Source organism: Cupressus sempervirens, chromosome 10 (genome assembly GCF_028749045.1).
Source record: "Cupressus sempervirens isolate cs-2001-9-10 chromosome 10, ASM2874904v1, whole genome shotgun sequence".
Taxonomy (NCBI): Eukaryota; Viridiplantae; Streptophyta; class Pinopsida; order Cupressales; family Cupressaceae; genus Cupressus; species Cupressus sempervirens.
The window spans coordinates 356,132,726-356,151,733 of NC_143127.1; the positions used below are offsets into that span (position 1 = coordinate 356,132,726).

Consider the following 19,008-nt stretch of genomic DNA (forward strand, 5'->3'; position numbering starts at 1 on the left):
AATCCAAATCAATCCACCAAGCCTCATCTTTCGAGATCCACAATCCTAGTCCTAGGGATCTCCGAAACCCATCTTCCACCAATCTTACTCTTGGAAATCCTGTTGCATCAGCTTTATAATCCCCTCATCCATCTCCCTATCCTGGATTCCTTTTTATAGCGCTCCGCTCCTTCATCCTCTGTAATCCCTGAGAACTTAAGCTTGCTTCCTCTTGTGCCTCTGATTCTCCCTTTATCATTCTCCCGTAGTGAGAGTTTGAGCTAACTAAACCTCTTCTCTTAAGCCAATCTGAGTCTTCTTGCTCATCTTGGATTCTTGTACTTTTCAAGAAGTCGTCGAGCCTTGCTTTCTCTCCCTGCCGCCTTCTTGAGGGGGCATGTTGCAGTCCATTCTCTCGTCTTCTGCTCTAGCCTTGGGCATCTTATTTCTTATCTTTGATGCCATGCCACTTGCGGCATCACATCAAAGAGGGGAAAAATGTAGACACCTAAAAACTTTTAGAAAATAAAGTATTTTTATTTTTTGAAAAAGTTTTGATGACATCATCATTTATTAATTAATGATGTTGCAGTCCATTCTCTCCTCTTCTGCTCTAGCCTTGGGCATCTTATTTTCTTATCTTTGATGCCATGCCACTTGCGGCATCACATCAAAGAGGGGCAAAATGTAGACACCTAAAAATCTTTAGAAAATAAAGTATTTTTATTTTATGACACAGTTCTGATGACATCATCATTTATTAATTAATTAATTATATCATTAATTTTTTTTTATGCCATTAATTCCCTTTATCTTAATTAAAAATATTTAATTAAGGAATCCCTCTCAAAAATGTTTAAATCTTATTTAAACATTATTTCCTTATTTATTAATTATTTAATTAATAAATTGACCAAAAAACCCAAAATAAATAAATAAATTATTGTTTGCCCAAAACTTGGCCAATTTCCTTAAGACCACTAACCTCTTCCAAAATCTTCTAATCCTTCTTTAATTTTGATTAAAGGCTAATCCCATCATTTCCTACCCCTAATCCCAACTCAAAATATTTAATTAAGATTAAATATTAATCCTCATGTTTATTAAAAAAGTTTTAATAAATATCTCCTCAACCCAAACCCTTGAAATAAATAAAACTTTATTTATTTCCTAAAAATATAATTTATACTCATCCTAAGAAGTTCTAGACTCTTCTAGAAAGTCTTCATCCTCATCCTAGGAAATTCTAGACTATTCTAGAAAGTCTTTATCCTCATCCAAAGTCTAGACTCTTCTAGAAGATGTCTTTAAACCTAATCCTAATCCCCTCCTAACCTTGTCACATTCCTTAAAAATGGGTTAAGACTTACTAACCCAAGCCAAAGTTAACAAATATCTCCTCCTTCACCCACCCTCATTAAATGCCATCCACTTGCCTATCCCTAAGCTAATCCTAAACCATCCTAATCCATCCTCTAATCATTTGCACAATCCTAAGCAAGCTTAAAACCCTCCTAATCAAGCCCAAGTCGAAATTGGTCTCATCTCCCTCAAAATATCTCAACCATAAAACTTTATGAAGTCCACTAGGCCATAAATGACTCTTCCAAGCCCTTTTATTGCTCTTACAAGCCATTATGATGGTCTTTATGAAGATTTTATCCCTTGAGCCTCCTTTGTTGACTCATCCTTCCCCTTTCCTCCATCCTCTCACCCTGTGACATGTGTCACTCCCTGATTGGCTGTAAGGAAGCACAATCCATGTGCTCTCTTCTCATGCAATCTGAGCCCTCCATGAGCTTTTTCCCATCCTTGCATCTTAGCCCTCAATCCCTCAAGCCTCTTGCCTATAAATTGGATCCTTCCCCTTTGCCAAATAACACAATCCATGAAGTAAAGTTATAATGCTATTTTGAGAACCAAATCCACACTAAGGCCATCTATCCACACCAAAAATCCACAATCATCCATTGAAGCCTTTGGAAGCATATTGAGCATACATCCTATCCATTTAGATAAAGCTACTCAACAAGAGAGCTTCTTATTGAGAGTGTCCATTAATGGCTCATATTCTCAATTGAGAGCTCATCTTAGTCTATCTTGAAGTTTATGAATTTTGTTTAGTTTGTAGAACCTTTATTTAAATTTGGTTTCTATTAGCATATTAACATTGCTCATATACACCTATGCTTGACACCTTTCTAATATATTACATGTAAAATGACTTACCATCACCACAAGACATTAGTATAGCATTGTATCATCAAATATAGGAGTCCAAATACAAATTCTACCATATCAAACATCAAATGGTTTTTCTTACATATTTCAACTTCCCATATACTAAGAACATTTTGTGTACATAGAGGATCGATAAGAATAACAATATTAACTACACATTTATGAAACTCATAAAATTATCAATGTGCACCATAGGTTGACAACAATGATTATAATAAACAATTAACAGTTAAAAAAGTGTGAATAGAATATAGTTAATGACTATCTTTATTATGCAAAAAAATGGATGGTTTTATAGTAATAGAGGTTAGCATTATGTTATGTTACCCATATTAGTTTGAAGTAACAACCTAAAAAATAATTTAGATTTTGAAGCTTGACATACTTTGGTCATGATTTTTGTAACTAGAAATCAACATTATTGAATATTTTCATCCATTTTGATAAGGGAGAGAATTAATAAGAGAAACAAGTGTTCTAATAAAGCTCTCTCAAAGGAAGAAACAAATGAAAGGCTAAGTGCCTTGGTATCTATTAAAAATGCTAAGGATAACCTTGGGGAATAAATGGACAAGTTTGTTTCCCAAAATAATTTAGTGCAAGCCAAAATGGAGGAATACATCAACAATTTGAAGGCCCATCTTGAGGAAAGATCTTCAAAGAGGAAGTGCAAGGAGGAGACTTCTTAAAAGGAATAAAATAATCAAGAGGCCTCCCATGGGTTGAATGAGACGAGGCCTTTTCATCCCCCCAAGTTATACATGATGGATCATCTCAAGGAGACACAAAAGTAATTGGTTGGCCTTTGTTATGTTGACCTCAGGTGGTGTGTATTAGGTCCCTATGTTTATTGTGCTGGAAACTGATGGTGTTGGATTGTGTTTGCTAGTTGGTAGTTGTTGGTTTAGATTGGTTGCTAGGATTGTTAGTGTGGTGCTTTGCTACTAGTTCATGGTTTTTGTTGTTGGCTAGTGTTTATTTGGTATCTTTTTGGTTGTGGTCAATTTATATATATTTGAAAAACTATGCTTTGTATGATTTTAAATAATTTGTATGCAACAAAATTTGAAAGGTTTTATTAAGGTAACTTAACTTTTTTAATCATTTTAAAATGATTTGCATGTAGTAAATCTCTAAGTATTCTATAGTTCATTTTTAAAAAGCTTAGCTTTATCAGGTTCTCATTTTAGTTTCCTTCTATTATAAATGTTCCATATGAGTTGTACTATGGAACCACAATTATTGAATTTTTTTACTTAAATCAAATTCTAATGTGTTTTTATTATAACACTTTGCAATAATTTATTTCTTTGGATGGTGATTTCATGTTGAGCATATTCTTAAAATTGGTGTTTTATATTAAGAATATATAATTTGTCTAAATATCAAGAAATATATAACAACTTTAGTAAAATAATATAAAAATATGACTTTAAACATGCAAAATTATTTTAAAACTCTAATTTTTATTTAGAATGTTTCTATTTTATTTTGTACTTTTCTACAAGAAAATAATTTTGTTCTACATTCAAAATATCAAACTACAGAAATTATATGTTTCTAAATAGTGCGAAGTGGACATATTTTTATTCTTAATTTAAAACATCAAAACATAGAATTTGGATGCTTCTAAAATAATGGAAAATAATATCTCTCTACATCTGATTTTGGATAAATCTATAAAATATTTAGAAAAGTATACAAAAAAAATTAAAATGTTTCTAAATTTCTTTAGACTTAAAAGCTCTTAAATAAATTAATATTATTATTTTTTTCATTTTTTTAATCATAATAGTATTATTGTTAAAAATATATTTATTATTCTTTAAAAAATTAGTTACCAAAATTATTTGTTTTACAAAATTTAAAAAAAATAAAATCATTTTCTATTATAGATAATCTTTTATAAGCTATTTTAATGTGAATCAATATGGTTCACATGTAAAGGGGAAAATATATCTATATCCTTACATTACAAATCAATAAATAAATCAATAGTAAGGAATTGAAATTTCTTGATTATATTCCCCCAACCTTAATCAAAGTGTAATGAGAACCCTAACCATAGCCCTAACCTTAATCATAATTGTAACCTTATGAATAGCACCAAATCTAACATGACATGTTATCAAAACCCAACCCTAACTCTAACCTAAAGTACAATTCACACAAAAACCCTAAAAGATCCTTAATTAAAACATTAACCTTGATTATACTTCTAACCAAAAACCCTAACCCTATTGATAATTATTAAACTTCTAACCAAGATATCCCAAACCCTATCTCTAACTATGACACATACCCTAAAACCCAAATCATAATTCCTAACCAAAAATTTAATCCTTCGCTAACCTTAATACTCACTTTATCCCTAACCATGACGTAAACCCCAATTTTAACCATAATCCTTACATTAAGCACTAACCCTACCCACATGTCTATCTCTAACCTTATTAATAAGCCAAATGCTAACCATGATATAAACCCTAGCATTAACCAACATATTTACCGTCATCTTAAACCTTATCCCTAAACATAATCCTAAGTCCAACCTTAAGTATTAGTCATAAAAATAATCCCCGCCATAATGCTAGCTATATCTAAGCCCTAATCACAATTCTAAATTTAATCATATTTTTAATCATAACTATAAGTCTAACCTAAATTCTGACCCCAATGATAATTTTAAGCCTTTCCTTAACTATATGGCCCTAGAACAATAAACATAACACTTAGGATTTAGGAATGGGGTTAGAATTTCTCAAGGCTTAGGATTATGGTTTAGAATAAGGATTAGAGTTCGACATAATACATATTTATAGTTATCATTAAGATTAGGTTTAAGATATGGATTCATATAATAATTAGTACTAGGTTACAATTAGGATTGTGATTTAGCATTTAGATTATTAGAATATAAGATTAGGTTGGCCATTTAGTATTAGGATTGAACATTTATGATTATGGTTTACCTTAGTATTTAGGTTTATTGGTTTAAATTTTAGAATTAGGATTTAGATTAGCATCTAAAATTTATATTTTAGGATTATAATATTATGTTAGGTTAGATTCTTTATAAGGGTTAGAATTTTGGAATAATGTTATAATTAACATTTAACATCTAGGTTATGATTAAGTAATAAGGATTAGTGTTCAATCTTTATGATTAGGCCTAGGATTAGACTTTAGTATTTTAGATCTAGGGTTGTCAATATTAGTATTAGGGTATAGGTTTGCATATGAATATTATTAAATGTTTAGGGTTAGGGTTAGAACCATAGGATTTAGCATCTAGGATTAGGGTTCATATTTAGGGTTAGTATTAATATCACGATCTTGGGATTAATGCTATAGTTCAATCACTAATAAAAAAAATCTAACCCTAACCCTAGAGCTAAGCATGATTCAAACCATAACCTTAACCTTGAACCCTAACCAAAATCCATCACTTTTCGAACCTAAACACTAACCTCAATTATTCAATCAAGCCTTGCACTAATATTTCCTTAATCCTTTACACTAACCTTAACCATGATATATAACTTACAATCTTAACCATGCTATAAATTCTAGGATTATGATTAAGATTAGGGTTCTTATTAAGATTAGGATTATAGTTATGATTAAGATTATATTACAATCTTAACCATGCAATTAAGGTATTGCAAGAGAATTTGAACAATACTATGGTACTAATTCTGAAAGTACATTCTGATTTCTTGTCACATTTTTCTATGAACTTGTAGATTTTGTACACCTTTGGCATTTATGTCAAAATTGGGGAGGATATTATTGGTAAAGGGGGAGAAGTATATATATGTATATAGAGAAGATTATCATACTCTAGATATATGTATAGGAGAGATATATGTATGGGGGAGTAGTATAGTAATGTACAAATAAGCAAGAAATATGAAATTTTGAAAAAATATAAAAATATCGTAATTTACTGAGCTACATCAACATGAAGTCAAAATCGAGTTGAAGACACGAAATGTTGATAAATGAAGTTTTTGACTTATAATTTCAAGAATTTACATTTTGGTTTGATAAGTGTTCTTGTCACTAATGCCAAATGGGGAGATTGTTCACATTAAGGTCAATTTGTCAATTTGTCTAAAAAAGGGAAAATGTTTAAAAACTAATTAATACAAAAAATTATGATGTGTTTTTTAATTTTAAAACATGTATCTATTGATTTCATTATTTATTTGATCATGTGACATATTTGTTCTCAATTTTTGTGATTTATTTCAATATAATTTTTATTTCTCTGCAAATATAAATCTTAAAAAAGGAAAATGTTAAAAAATTCTGAAATAATACAAAAATTATGATGTGTTTTTAATTTTAAAACATATATACTTAATTGTTTCATTAATTAATCTAAATTCCTTACATGCATATTTGTAAACAACTCCAAAAATTTACATATTTGTAAACAATTCTAAAAATTTATTTCATTATATTTTTTTGATTGATATAATTCATTATGATAGTTTTTTATTTACCTCTAAGATATTTGGATAATAATTCCACTAATTCTGCGATATTTGTATAATAACAATGTTCTAAAACAGAAGGAAGAGGATCAATCGAACTTGTTAAGAAGACAGCTATTGCAGAGATTTTTATACATTTCTTACGTATTTGTTCTCAATTCCAAAAATTTATTTGAATAGAATATTTTTTATTTCCCTTCAAATATATCTCTAAAAAAAAGAAGAATAAATATATTCCAAAGTATTAGAAGAACAATGTTGTTAAATCAAAAACGAAGAAAATATCAGAAAAAGAGGACATTCCACGAATTCTAGGATATTGTGGGAATAACAAAAACGCAAAAACGAAAGATAAGACGATCTCGTAAAATGGCGCGTGTTAATGCAGAGATAATAGGTACTGTAAAGTTAGGAAAGTTGGCAAAGAAAATTGGTCAGGGACATGTATGGCGAGAGAATCAGTAAAACTTGTTACGAAGCCAGCTAATATCGTAGCCCAAACTGTGAGGGGATGCCCATAGGAAGGTTGGTGTGTTATAACAAGATTACTGATTCAAACATTTGGCATTTTACACCGCTGGAAGCTTTTGAGGTGCATAAATAACAGAGACCTAGATCGCATTGTTATCCATTGGGTTGAATATCTCTGGGCATCATCTAAGATGGGCATTCTAGCGAGAAGATCGTTTAATGGACAGATGAAGAAGCTCCTGTTCGTGATAATAGCGACCGTAATACTTATGTCCGATCCAGATGTTTTTGCAGAGGAAAGCGAGGAATCGCGGATCTATATCGTTCGTGTGGAGCAGCCGGACATAAGTCCACATAGCGTTGAGGAGCTGAGGATGTGGTATTCATCGTTTTTGCCCAAAGAAGCAGCGGAAGAAGAGCGAGGAGGAAGTTCTAGTCAAAATCTACTGCACGCGTATGAGAATGTCATGACTGGATTTTCCGCCCGACTAACAAAATGAGAAATTGAGGCGATGCGAGAGATCCCAGGTTTCTTGGATGCGTATCCTGATAGAATGCTGCACTTGCAGACAACATATTCTGCAAAGTTTCTGGGCCTGGATTCAAGCAAGGGACTCTGGCCGAGATCTAACGCGGGCAAGGGCACCATAATTGGCGTGCTGGACAGTGGCGTGTGGCCGGAGAGCCCTTCGTTTCAGCCAGACCTCAATACCGGTGCTGTCCCTTCTCGGTGGAAAGGAGTCTGCGAGACCACAACAGATTTCAATGCGTCCAGTTGCAACAACAAACTCATCGGAGCGAGAATTTACACCGAGGATAAGACGGCGAGGGACTTGGACGGACACGGCACTCACACTGCATCCACTGCCGCGGGGAGCCTCGTTGCAAATGCGGGACTCTTTGGCAGTTCTCAAGGAACCGCGCAGGGAATGGCGCCGGGTGCTCACATCGCCGTTTACAAGGTTTGCAAGGAGGGGGGATGTAGGACATCAGATGTTCTGGCGGCGATGGACGCCGCCATATCTGAGGGCGTGGACGTGCTCTCGCTCTCTCTCGGCAGCGGCGCTATTCCGTTTTACGAGGACGAGATCGCCATCGGGGCCTTCCGAGCGATGGAAAGGGGCATCTTTGTGAGCTGCGCAGCAGGAAACGAGGGGCCGACGGAGCCGTCGTATCTTTACAACGGCGCGCCTTGGATCATGACCGTCGGCGCGAGTTCCATGGACAGACATTTCGTCGCGAATCTCAAGCTCGGAGACGGAACAGTTCTGTACGGCGAGTCACTCTTCAACGGCATGGGCCACGACCAGACCAATGAACTGAGCCTTGTTCAGGTAGATACCTGTGGGGGTCAATTTCTCAACCGAGATGTAGTAAAAGGAAAGCTCGTGGTGTGCATAAGAGGCGGACCTGGCGATCTAGTGGAGCAGGGTCAAGCCGTTCGAGAGGCCGGAGGGGCGGGCGTGATATTCGTTAACGATGACGAGGAAATTCGATTGTACGCTCCTGTCTTGCCGACAACAACGCTTGGTAATAAGGCAGCACTTGCCCTGGCAGCCTATATGAATTCTACAAATACCCCCACGGCGGCTATTGAGTTCCAAGGCACTGTCTTCGGCGACGCCAACAATATCTCGGCGCCCGCAGTGGCCTCATTTTCATCCCGCGGGCCCAACACGGTCAGCCCCGAAATTCTGAAACCCGACCTGATCGCCCCTGGATTTGCCGTCATAGCAGCTTGGCCTTCGGATCTCAGTCCAGATCCTCATGATAGCAGTGAAGATGACAGAAGAGTGATGTTCAACATCTTGTACGGCACGTCAATGGCCACTCCGCATGTCAGCGGGGTTGCTGCTCTGCTCAAAGCCGTTCACCCGGAATGGACTCCCGCGGCCATTAAGTCTGCGCTTATTACAACTGCAGAGCACCTCGATAAGAATGGCGGGCCGATTCTTGACGGTGGAAACAATTTCGCACCGGCAGATATATTTGCTACGGGCGCTGGACATATAAACCCCGAAAGAGCTGCCGATCCGGGTCTTATATATGACCTTAGCGCCAAAGATTATGTTCCTTATCTCTGTGGGCTGAACTACACAGAATCGCAGATTCAGGTCATCTTAAGCAAGAATATTGCGTGCCCTTCCAATAATGAAAGTAGCACTCTTCCGGGTAATCTCAATTATCCATCCTTCTCTCTGGTTTTCAATAACCTAAATTATTCTGTCACCTTGACAAGAACCGTAACGAATGTCGGGACTGCCCAATCCATGTACACCGTGAACATTGTTCCTCCCAGAGGGGTTGACATGATTGTGAATCCAACGTCTTTATCGTTTGGGGCAGTGATGGAGAAGAAGAGTTATAGCGTCACATTTTCAGCAAACAAAACTAATCCTATGAGATCAAGGTTCTCGCAAGGCTCAATTACGTGGGTTTCAAGCGGCGCTCATGGTTACAGCGTAAGAAGCCCTGTTTCCGTCATCTGGGACACAAGCTAAATTACATGCGATGACAATAACCATTTTTGAGTCAGGAGGTCTCATGTCCATATCCATTTATGTAATCGAATTCAGGACCAGCTCGTGACTGGCTCAGTTTTTTCTGTCAGCAATAAAAACAAGCCATCTAATTCAAAAGGTCAATTGTTATATCTAATTCAAACATATTAGCATGCTAGCTAATATATTAGATGTTACAATTCCATTCTTAAATAAAAGGTACAAATTTTAAACAAATTTCAATTAACGGAATTATTATTAAAAATATTATTTTAGAATAAATATATGAGCATATAAAAAAATATTTCATAAATTGAAAATGTAATTTTATTTGCAAGATCAACAACATATTTAGATATTTCTAACATGTAACATAAATTGTTCTAATTTATAGAGAGTTTGACTACAATAAGAAAAATATCATATTATTGTTTTAATTTTAGGAATATGATTATAAATCATAGGAAAGTTCTCCACACATTAAAATATTTTGTTGTCTTAATCAATCGGTTTTGGGAAAATGGATTTTATTATAAAAGTGACACTCTTAGTTATTATTTCAGTTATTTGTATTAATACTTCTGTTATTACCCTCAAAATTTACAATTAATGTTAGGTATAGTTTATAGTTATAATTATGATTAAGTAAATTGCTATATGGACTCAAATAGGAGCTTAAATGAGATTTAAGTCAAAAGAATAATTTTAGAATAGTAACATTAATTAAAAATCATAGTCTTCTATTCCTTTAAAATATCATTAATTTTATTTTTTCAAATTTATTTATCCAATTTTAGATTGTCTTAGATTAATCATAAAATTCTTATTGACTTTTGCATGTCCTTAAAATGGTATTAAAAATAGTCGATATAAAAAGTAATTTATTTACAAATCAATTATTCAAAAGAAAAATCTATTAATTATCAACAATTATTTGTTTACAATTTTAGTTTATTTTATTAAAATATAATGGAGTTATATAAATGATTATATGTTTATGTATATATTATTAAAATAATCACATAAATAACTAAAATGAGGCAAAAGGATAGCCAACCCTTTAAGCCAAAATGGGCATAAAAGGGAAAATAATGCTTTGCAATTAATTATTATAATTTAAACTCAATTTAGTTGTAGGGTTTATTTAAGGCTAGATATACTTTTTTATTATAACTACTATTAGATGTCTAGCTAAATTATAATTCAATCATGTTAATAGTTTAGTTGACAATATCATCCTTAACATTAACTTCAAGTATTGACCTAAAATAATATCTTTAATGATAAGGTAGTATTAATCTTATGCATAACCTTATCTTAAATATAACCCTAATATAGCCATAATTGAATGCTAATAATAAGTTAACCAAAACATCAATCCTAACCATAACTAAACCCTATCTTGAATAATAACTTGAACTTAATGTATTTTTTAACATAAACTCAATTGACATCAACCCTAACCTTAATTAAAACTTTATGCTAATGTAACCCATTATTGCAAATGGATTAGATTCTTTGAAGATTCTTGGCTTAGAGAAAGTTTTTTGATGGAAGGATTTGACGATTCAGCTCTGCTTAATTATTGCAAGCGTTTTTATGCTAGTATAGTTTTCAATTAATAAATTAATGGTTAATGGGTGAACCTTATGTGCATCAATACCAACATGTTGAAGATCTAGGTGGAGCTTTATTCTTGGAGGATCAAAATGGATGACTTCACCTCTCATGTTTGGTTATTTAATCCTTATGGTTGTTTTTCTATTTACTCTAGCATTTCATAACTCCTTTTGAGTTATGACCCTACCTTTTAGGATTCTTGTTGGTTTAAAGGTTTAACTCAAAAAATTGGAATCTTCTATGCAATAATGGTTTAGAATAAAATACATAGTATCAATAACCTATGCAAGAGAGGCTTTCAATTGGTTAATAAATTAGCAGAATTGTGGCTTATAAAAATAATTTAGCAGATACCTGTGTGAATCCAAGTTTATTAGAAGATTGTACTGATAAATTAGAAGTGAAAAGAAGAAGTTAATATTAGTACAAGATTGTACTAATATTGTACTAATAATCTTCTAATAATTTAGCAGAATTGTGGCTTATAAAAATATTTAATGTTAGGGTTTATTTTAATTTTTAATGGGATAGGATAACTTGTGGCTTAGTTGGGTATAAGTAAGGGGTGGTTTTTGGAGTCTTAAGGTAGTGTGGTATATTCATCCAGCTTGAAAAAGAGGATGAATTTTATGAGCAAACCTTGAAGGGCTAGTAGTTGAGGCTTGCTGAACTAGGAGATTTCTTGGTGGGCTTGCGAGCACAAGTTGATATTTCCTTTGGGTTTCCTAATAGAGTGTGGAACTAGACTAGCTAGTATTACGACTGTGAGTTGGATCTTGTGGGATCTTGCAAAACTATTTTTTAATTGTTGTTGTATTTGGCCCTAACCCAAAAGGCCTTATAGCTAGGCATATTGCATGTAAACAATTGTATTTATGAATAAAGTGTTATGATTTGTAACATATCTTGCTTTTGAATTGTATTTCCACTATGTGGTTATCTACAAGGATCTAGTTTACCTCCAACAAGAGTACCCTCGGATACTCATTGCACCACACAACTATTGGAATGCTAAGTGGAAAAAAATTCTATTCTCCCTTCTAGTGATTTTTTTTAGTCCGTATATTAATTTGGGATCCAATCCTATACATGTGGATAAGGGTTTGTTGGGAAAGTTGTAGACTTTTTGGATGATCAACTTTGATCTAGACTTTAGATTAATTTTGGGAGCCATTTCAAAACCCAACTTGATGGCTTGTGGTAACTTTGAAAACCCCAATATAGTTTTGGATCCCTTAATAAATCAAAATCTAATTTTTGTTATTTTTTAATATTATTTTATTAATCTCATGAGGCTCATAGTGAAAGTTTCATGAACTTTTCAAAACCTTGTAATGGTTTTATGGGCCATTAAAACCTAATCTTGTTGTGGGATCCTAGTTAAACCCATGTTGGTTTGGGGAGCTATTCAAAATGCCATAGTTTCACGTAGCATTTTGATGATTAATCTTTTGTGGCAATTCATAATGATGGTTTTGGATGCAATATTGAAACCCAATGGTTTTATCTATTTATCTATTCGTTTTAATAGGATTCCAAATCTTGAGGTCGCGACTTGATTGTAAAAGGATTTCAAGGTGCCTTGAACATTTATTTCCTCCCTAATCAGAAACTTATCAAGTCATTTCATTTAAAATGAATAGTGTCATGTTCAAAAGGTCTATTTCAAACCTTAAGATTTATTACCATATTAATGATGATGAATTTATTGATACTAGATCATGAATATAATAATATTAATATAGTAATTATAATATAATGTTTGCAATAATTATAATACTATAAGCAATATTATAATATATATAGTAATAATAATAATAATATAATATTCTAATTAAGATGTTTATATTCAATAAATTTCAATAGATTTCTTTTATGTGTGATACTCATTGTTACTAGATTATATATTATCTAAATTAATATATATGATTAATTATATAATATCTAAGATATTCAAAACATTAAACATGTAAATTTATTACATATAACTAATTTGAAAAATACATATTTTTCCTATTCAACTTATTTGTGTCATATTAAGAGGCAATTATAAATTATTAAGAAGCATACTTGATCACATTATCATTCATCATACAATAAAGTATAAGAGCAATTATTTTCTTTTTTTTCACTATAGGCCTTTTAAAAAAATAAAAATTTAATACTAATTTTTGAATAAAATCGAAATCTCTACATCTTTACTATGTAAATTGTATTTACAAAATATAAATATAATAATAAAAAACTATTCCCAGCTTCTTAAATATGCTTTGTGCCACTCTGAATGTTTTTAATCTGCCAATAAATGTACATGAAGAAAAGAGAAGATACTTTAGTAGCCAATAATCTGCCAACCAATGTCGTAGCCCAAACTGGAAGTCAATGACCTAGACAAGGCTAATGTGTTATGGCTACAATTCTAGTTTATTTTGCACAAAAATACCAGAGGTTCACCTTGGAATCTTATACTTTCTAGTTAATTTCTCCCGATCCTAGCAAACATGGGCATTTCGGCAAGAAGATCATTTTCTGAATACGTCATGAAGTTATTCTTTGTATCCATGGTGATCATGATAACTATGTACCACCTAGATGTTCTCGTAGAGGCAAGCGAAGAGTCACAGATCTATATCATCCATGTGGCGCAACCAGAAGAAAGCCCACAGAGCCTTGACGAGCTGAAAATGTGGTATTCGTCGTTCCTACACAAAGCAAAAGCAGCAAATGGAGATGCAAATCTAGTGCATGTGTATGAGAATGTCATGACTGGATTCACTGCGTGGTTAACAAGATCAAAACTTGAGGTGATGAGAAAGATCCCAAGTTTTGTGCACGCGACTCCTTTTAAGGCGGTGCACTTGTAGACAACATATTCTGCCAGGTTTATGGGCCTCGAACCAAGCCATGGCATGTGGAAAAGCTCTAACATGAGCAAGGGCATCATAATTGGATTACTAGACACGGGTGTGTGGCCGGAGAGCCCTTCGTTCAAGCCAGACACCAACATCGATGCCGTGCCTTCTCGCTGGAAAGGAATCTGCCAAACTTTGCTTGATTTATATAAGTCAAGTTGCAACAACAATCTGATCGGGGTGAGAAATTTCACGAGGGAACGAACGGTGAGAGACTCAGTGGGACACCGCACTCATACTGCCTCCACTGTGGCTAGGAGCCCTGTTGCAAGGGCTGGACTCTTTGGCAACGCTCAAGGAACCATGCAGGGAATGGTGTCGGGTGCTCATGTTGCTGTCTACAAGGTTTGCATGGGGTTGGATTGCTTAGAATCTAATGTTCTAGCGGGGATGGACGGCGCCATTTTCGACGGTGTGGACATGCTCTCTATCTCTCTTGGTGGCGAGCCATTTGTATTTTATTTAGACGAGCTTGTAATCAGTGCCTTTCACGCCATGGAAAGGAGCATTTTTGTGAGTTGCACGATGGGAAATGAAGGGTCGTAGGAGCCCTCATATCTCTCTAACGGTGCACCATGTATGATGATGGTGCACCAAACGAAAGAATTGAGGCTCATGGAGACGGATTTGTGCAGGGATGGTTCTCTGGATTCACGTCTTATAAGAGGAAAGCTGGTGGTGTGCTCGCCAGGCAGTCTTGGTTCTCCATTGTAGCAGGGAGAAGCTACTCGAGAGGCCAGAGGTGTCGGCGTCATATTCGTTAATGATAATCTTACTGGGGAGGAATTCATATTGTTCCCTCAGCTTTTGCCATCGACATCCCTTGGGTTTAAGGTAGGACTTGCCTTGGCGGCCTATATAAATTCTACTAAGAACCCTAAGGAGGCTATTCAGTCCGAGGGCACTGTCTTGGGCGCCGCCAACAATATTTCAGCATCAATGATGGCATCATTTTTGTCGCATGGACCCAACCTAATAAGCCCAAAAAGTATGAAGCCCGACGTAATAGCTCCTGGATTTGCCATAATTGCAGCTTGGCCTTAAAATCAGAGTGCTTCGGGCCTCCCTGAAGATAAGCAAACAGTAAGTTTCAATATCTTGTACGGTACATCAATGGCCACTCCACATGTGAGTAGGGTGGCTGCTTTGCTTAAAAATGCTCACCTGGAATGGAGCCCGACAGACATTAAGTCCGCACTTGTTACTACTGCAGATTACTTGGATAAGAAGGGCGGGCCAATTCTTGATGGTGGAAAGAATTTCATGCCCGCAGATATTTTTGCTATGGGTGCTGGGCACATAAATCCCGAAAGAGCAGCCAATCCAGGCCTTGTTTATGACCTTAGCCCTAAAGATTATATTCCTTATCTTTGCGGGCTAAATTACACAGAATCCCAACTTCGCTTGATCCTAAACAAGAATGTTGTGTGCCCTTCGAATCATGAAAGCACTCTTTCGGGTAACCTCAATTATCCGTCTTTTCCTCTTGTTTTAAATGAAACAAGTTCTGTCACCTTGAGAAGAGTTGTGACTAATGTTGGAGCCGCGGAGTCCAAGTACACCATCAAAATTGATCCGCCCAGGGGAGTCGATGTGAGTGTGAATCCAACTTTCTTATCGTTTGGGGCAGCGATGGAGAAAAGGAATTATAGCATCACATTTGTAGCAAAAGCATTTGATCCTTCGAAATCGGGCTTCTCCCAAGGCTCAATTAGGTGGGTTTCAAGCGCTCATGGTTATAGCGTAAGAAGCCCTATGGCAGTCTCGTGGAGGACAAACTGATTAGTGATGTCAATGACTATCTTCGAATTCGAGGTCTCATATTCATATTAATATAAGTGAACTATTTAAGATTCAATTAAAACATTGGATAAATTTTGCAAAAATATAGTCGATGTGAATTTTTTAATTTTTAAAAAATATTAATTGTGTATATTTTGAATATCAATATTTTAGATAACATTTAGAAGAAATCTAAAATTTTCATTTTCTAAATATTAAGTAACTTTCTTTCTTATTTGTTAACACTAAATTTATTTCATATGAGGTTAAAAAATTTGGGATCTAAGATTTATGACACAAGTTTTAGACTATAAAACATAGGATCATATATCTTTATCAAAGTGTGGGGTGTAAAATTTAGTGGGCATAGAAACATTGTACTTGCACCACCAACGCACTAAATGACAATTATTTTAATTTGTACTATATTTCATAATTTTTTTAAAAATTGATTTATTATTTTTCATAAATTTACAAATGTAGTATTAATATTATATGCATAACAAAAATGATAAGAGTCCATTTCTTCCTTTTCCAATAAAAAAACCAAATTTCTTTTCTTTGCTTATTGGAAATGGAAACATTCTTTTCTTTTCACTAATGTTCTTATATTTTGTTTAGAATGCAAACTAGTGTGTTTTCCTTATCACAAATGGAAACTTTTCATTCACTTCAAAGCTTATATTCATTTTGTGAATGCAAAAACTATTTGTTTTTATATATCCTTGGTGCTCTACATGTTTTTAAATATGCTATTAACTATTTTAAGATTGTTTACTAGTCTACTCAAATGTCATCAAGATATAGGATATAATAGACACAAGAGCTTAACTTTAGTTGTCCCTTAATCTATTGTTGATTACTATGAGAAAATATCATCTAATTCATTGAGAAATTATACTTGATAATGTTGTTGAAAATAGTTATTAAATTGTATATTGTCATTGATGTTACACAAATGTTACACTCTAAACGAGCACTACTAGTAGTCACTGAGCTCTAATGACTCCACTATCAGCCAAGCACAAGTTCAGAAGAAGCCAAGTTAAGTGATCAAGTGCAAACTAAGCTAGATCAATCATTGAAGGATTTTAGTGTTAACTGAGTCAAGTTGGTTACCAAAGGGGTTCAGTGTAAGCCAAGTAAGGTCGGTTACCAAGGAACTCAGTGGTAATTGAGTGGCCCAATTTTAATTTTAGCTAACCTACAATAGAATAGTTTTGTTTATTGTGTTGTTTATGTAAGTCAACTTACTGGATATCTATTGCTTATTTTTAAAGGTATTAGAGCCGACTTGACAATGGATTTCATATATATGAAAGGTCGAGTTGTGGAAAAATTTAAGATGTGAATAAAGAAGGATATCTAATTAAGAGCACAACATCCAAAGAGCTACAAATATTATTCTGATCAAGGAGGACTTAGAGGATAAGCCAAAAAAATGATCTAAATCTACAAATCAGTTGCTTGATTAATCAAGTCAATCATTGTGACTCTTTAACAATTGTAGCAGTGAAGAAATATCTTAACATAGTTGACTTAACATTCATTTTGTAAATCCTCTAGCAAGGTGGCATTTCTAGATTGAAGTGTCTTAAGACCTTTATCCAGGCAACTCCTAATAGGGTCATTCAAATCATTTAACAAGGTCACACCTAATAGTGTATTTTGTAGCCTTTAATAGGGTTGGCTCCTAACATGGCTCACTTCAAAAGAGTGAAAAGTTGTAAAGAATAAGTAAATTGAAATACCATGTAAAGAATATATATCTAAAGCATGTAAGTAAGCATTCACACATTCATGACACAAGATATGATTACTTAGAAACCCTCCAATGAGAGGGTAAAATTGGGTTGGGGATGACACCCACAAATCTTCACTACTGTAGTAATAAAGTGTATCTAATGAAGGTTACAATGTTTGATCATGAAACATCATCTACCTTGTGAAAGGTCTACCCTATCAAAGGCTTACAAAGACTATTAGGTCTTACCTTGTTAAAGGATTTCAACACCCTATTAGAAGTGTTCCTAGTTAAAGGACTTTAACTCCCAATTATGTAAGCACTTTGTTAGAGGATTTCAATACAGCCTCTTAGGACTACTTTATAAAGAGATTTAACTAATTCACTTGTTAGAATGTCTTAGCAATGATCCTGTAGTTAGCACTCTGATGCTTGATGATATATCACCTCTATTCTACTATGTACTTGGTTCTTCTTGATCAGATGTTTCTCTATTATTCACTATTTCCTTTCTCTATTCTCCTTTAATTGATTTTGCAATTCAAATCATAATACCTTGGTCACCATGAATGTCTTGGTTTATGCATTCAAAACTCTCCTTGATTATTCATTCATTCCCCTACTCACACACATGAAGTTTAGGGTTCATCCTCCTTAAGAAGACCTAGGTGACTTAGGGTTACGTATGAATCAATAGTTGTGATTCATCCATAGTGTAGCTTAAACCTTCCCTTTACCTGATTGGGTGCATGCAATACATAGGGATTCCTAATTGAGATTCATCCTTATAACCAAATATCATAATTCAATACTTAGGTCAGCCCAAAAATGGTTGACATAGTTGTTTGTGCCAATATAAACAACTATGACAAACTATGTTACGTGTCATCTGAAACCCCTAGTACTCGACACATACTATGACTTCAATGCTATCACTCAAAATCTGAATTACTCATCATGTACTTCTTTCTCGGCTCCTGAATCACTTGGCGTATACTATCTACTCGGCTCTTGAGCGACTTGACACTCGCTATTTACTCGACATGCACTAAATTTACATGTTTTTCTTGGCATATATTACTTGTTTGGCATGAAGTAAGTAAATAAATTAAGTCTATAGACACTCATTATTCAATACCAATCTAAGATTAACAATCTCCCCCTTTGACATGAGTGTCAAAAACACTTGGTCATACATTAATACTCTTTATTCTTATGAGCATAAAATGAACTCTTATTCGGCTTCTACACACATT

At 34.2% G+C, this 19,008-nt stretch overlaps 2 pseudogenes; both read left to right on the top strand.

Annotated features, from left to right (window-relative positions):
* The first annotated feature begins 7,384 nt into the window (after positions 1–7,384).
* On the top strand, positions 7,385–9,694 carry LOC149534069 (subtilisin-like protease pseudogene; annotated as a pseudogene).
* Positions 9,695–13,815: 4,121 nt separating this feature from the next.
* On the top strand, positions 13,816–16,008 carry LOC149534070 (subtilisin-like protease 4 pseudogene; annotated as a pseudogene).
* The last annotated feature ends 3,000 nt before the right edge of the window (positions 16,009–19,008 follow it).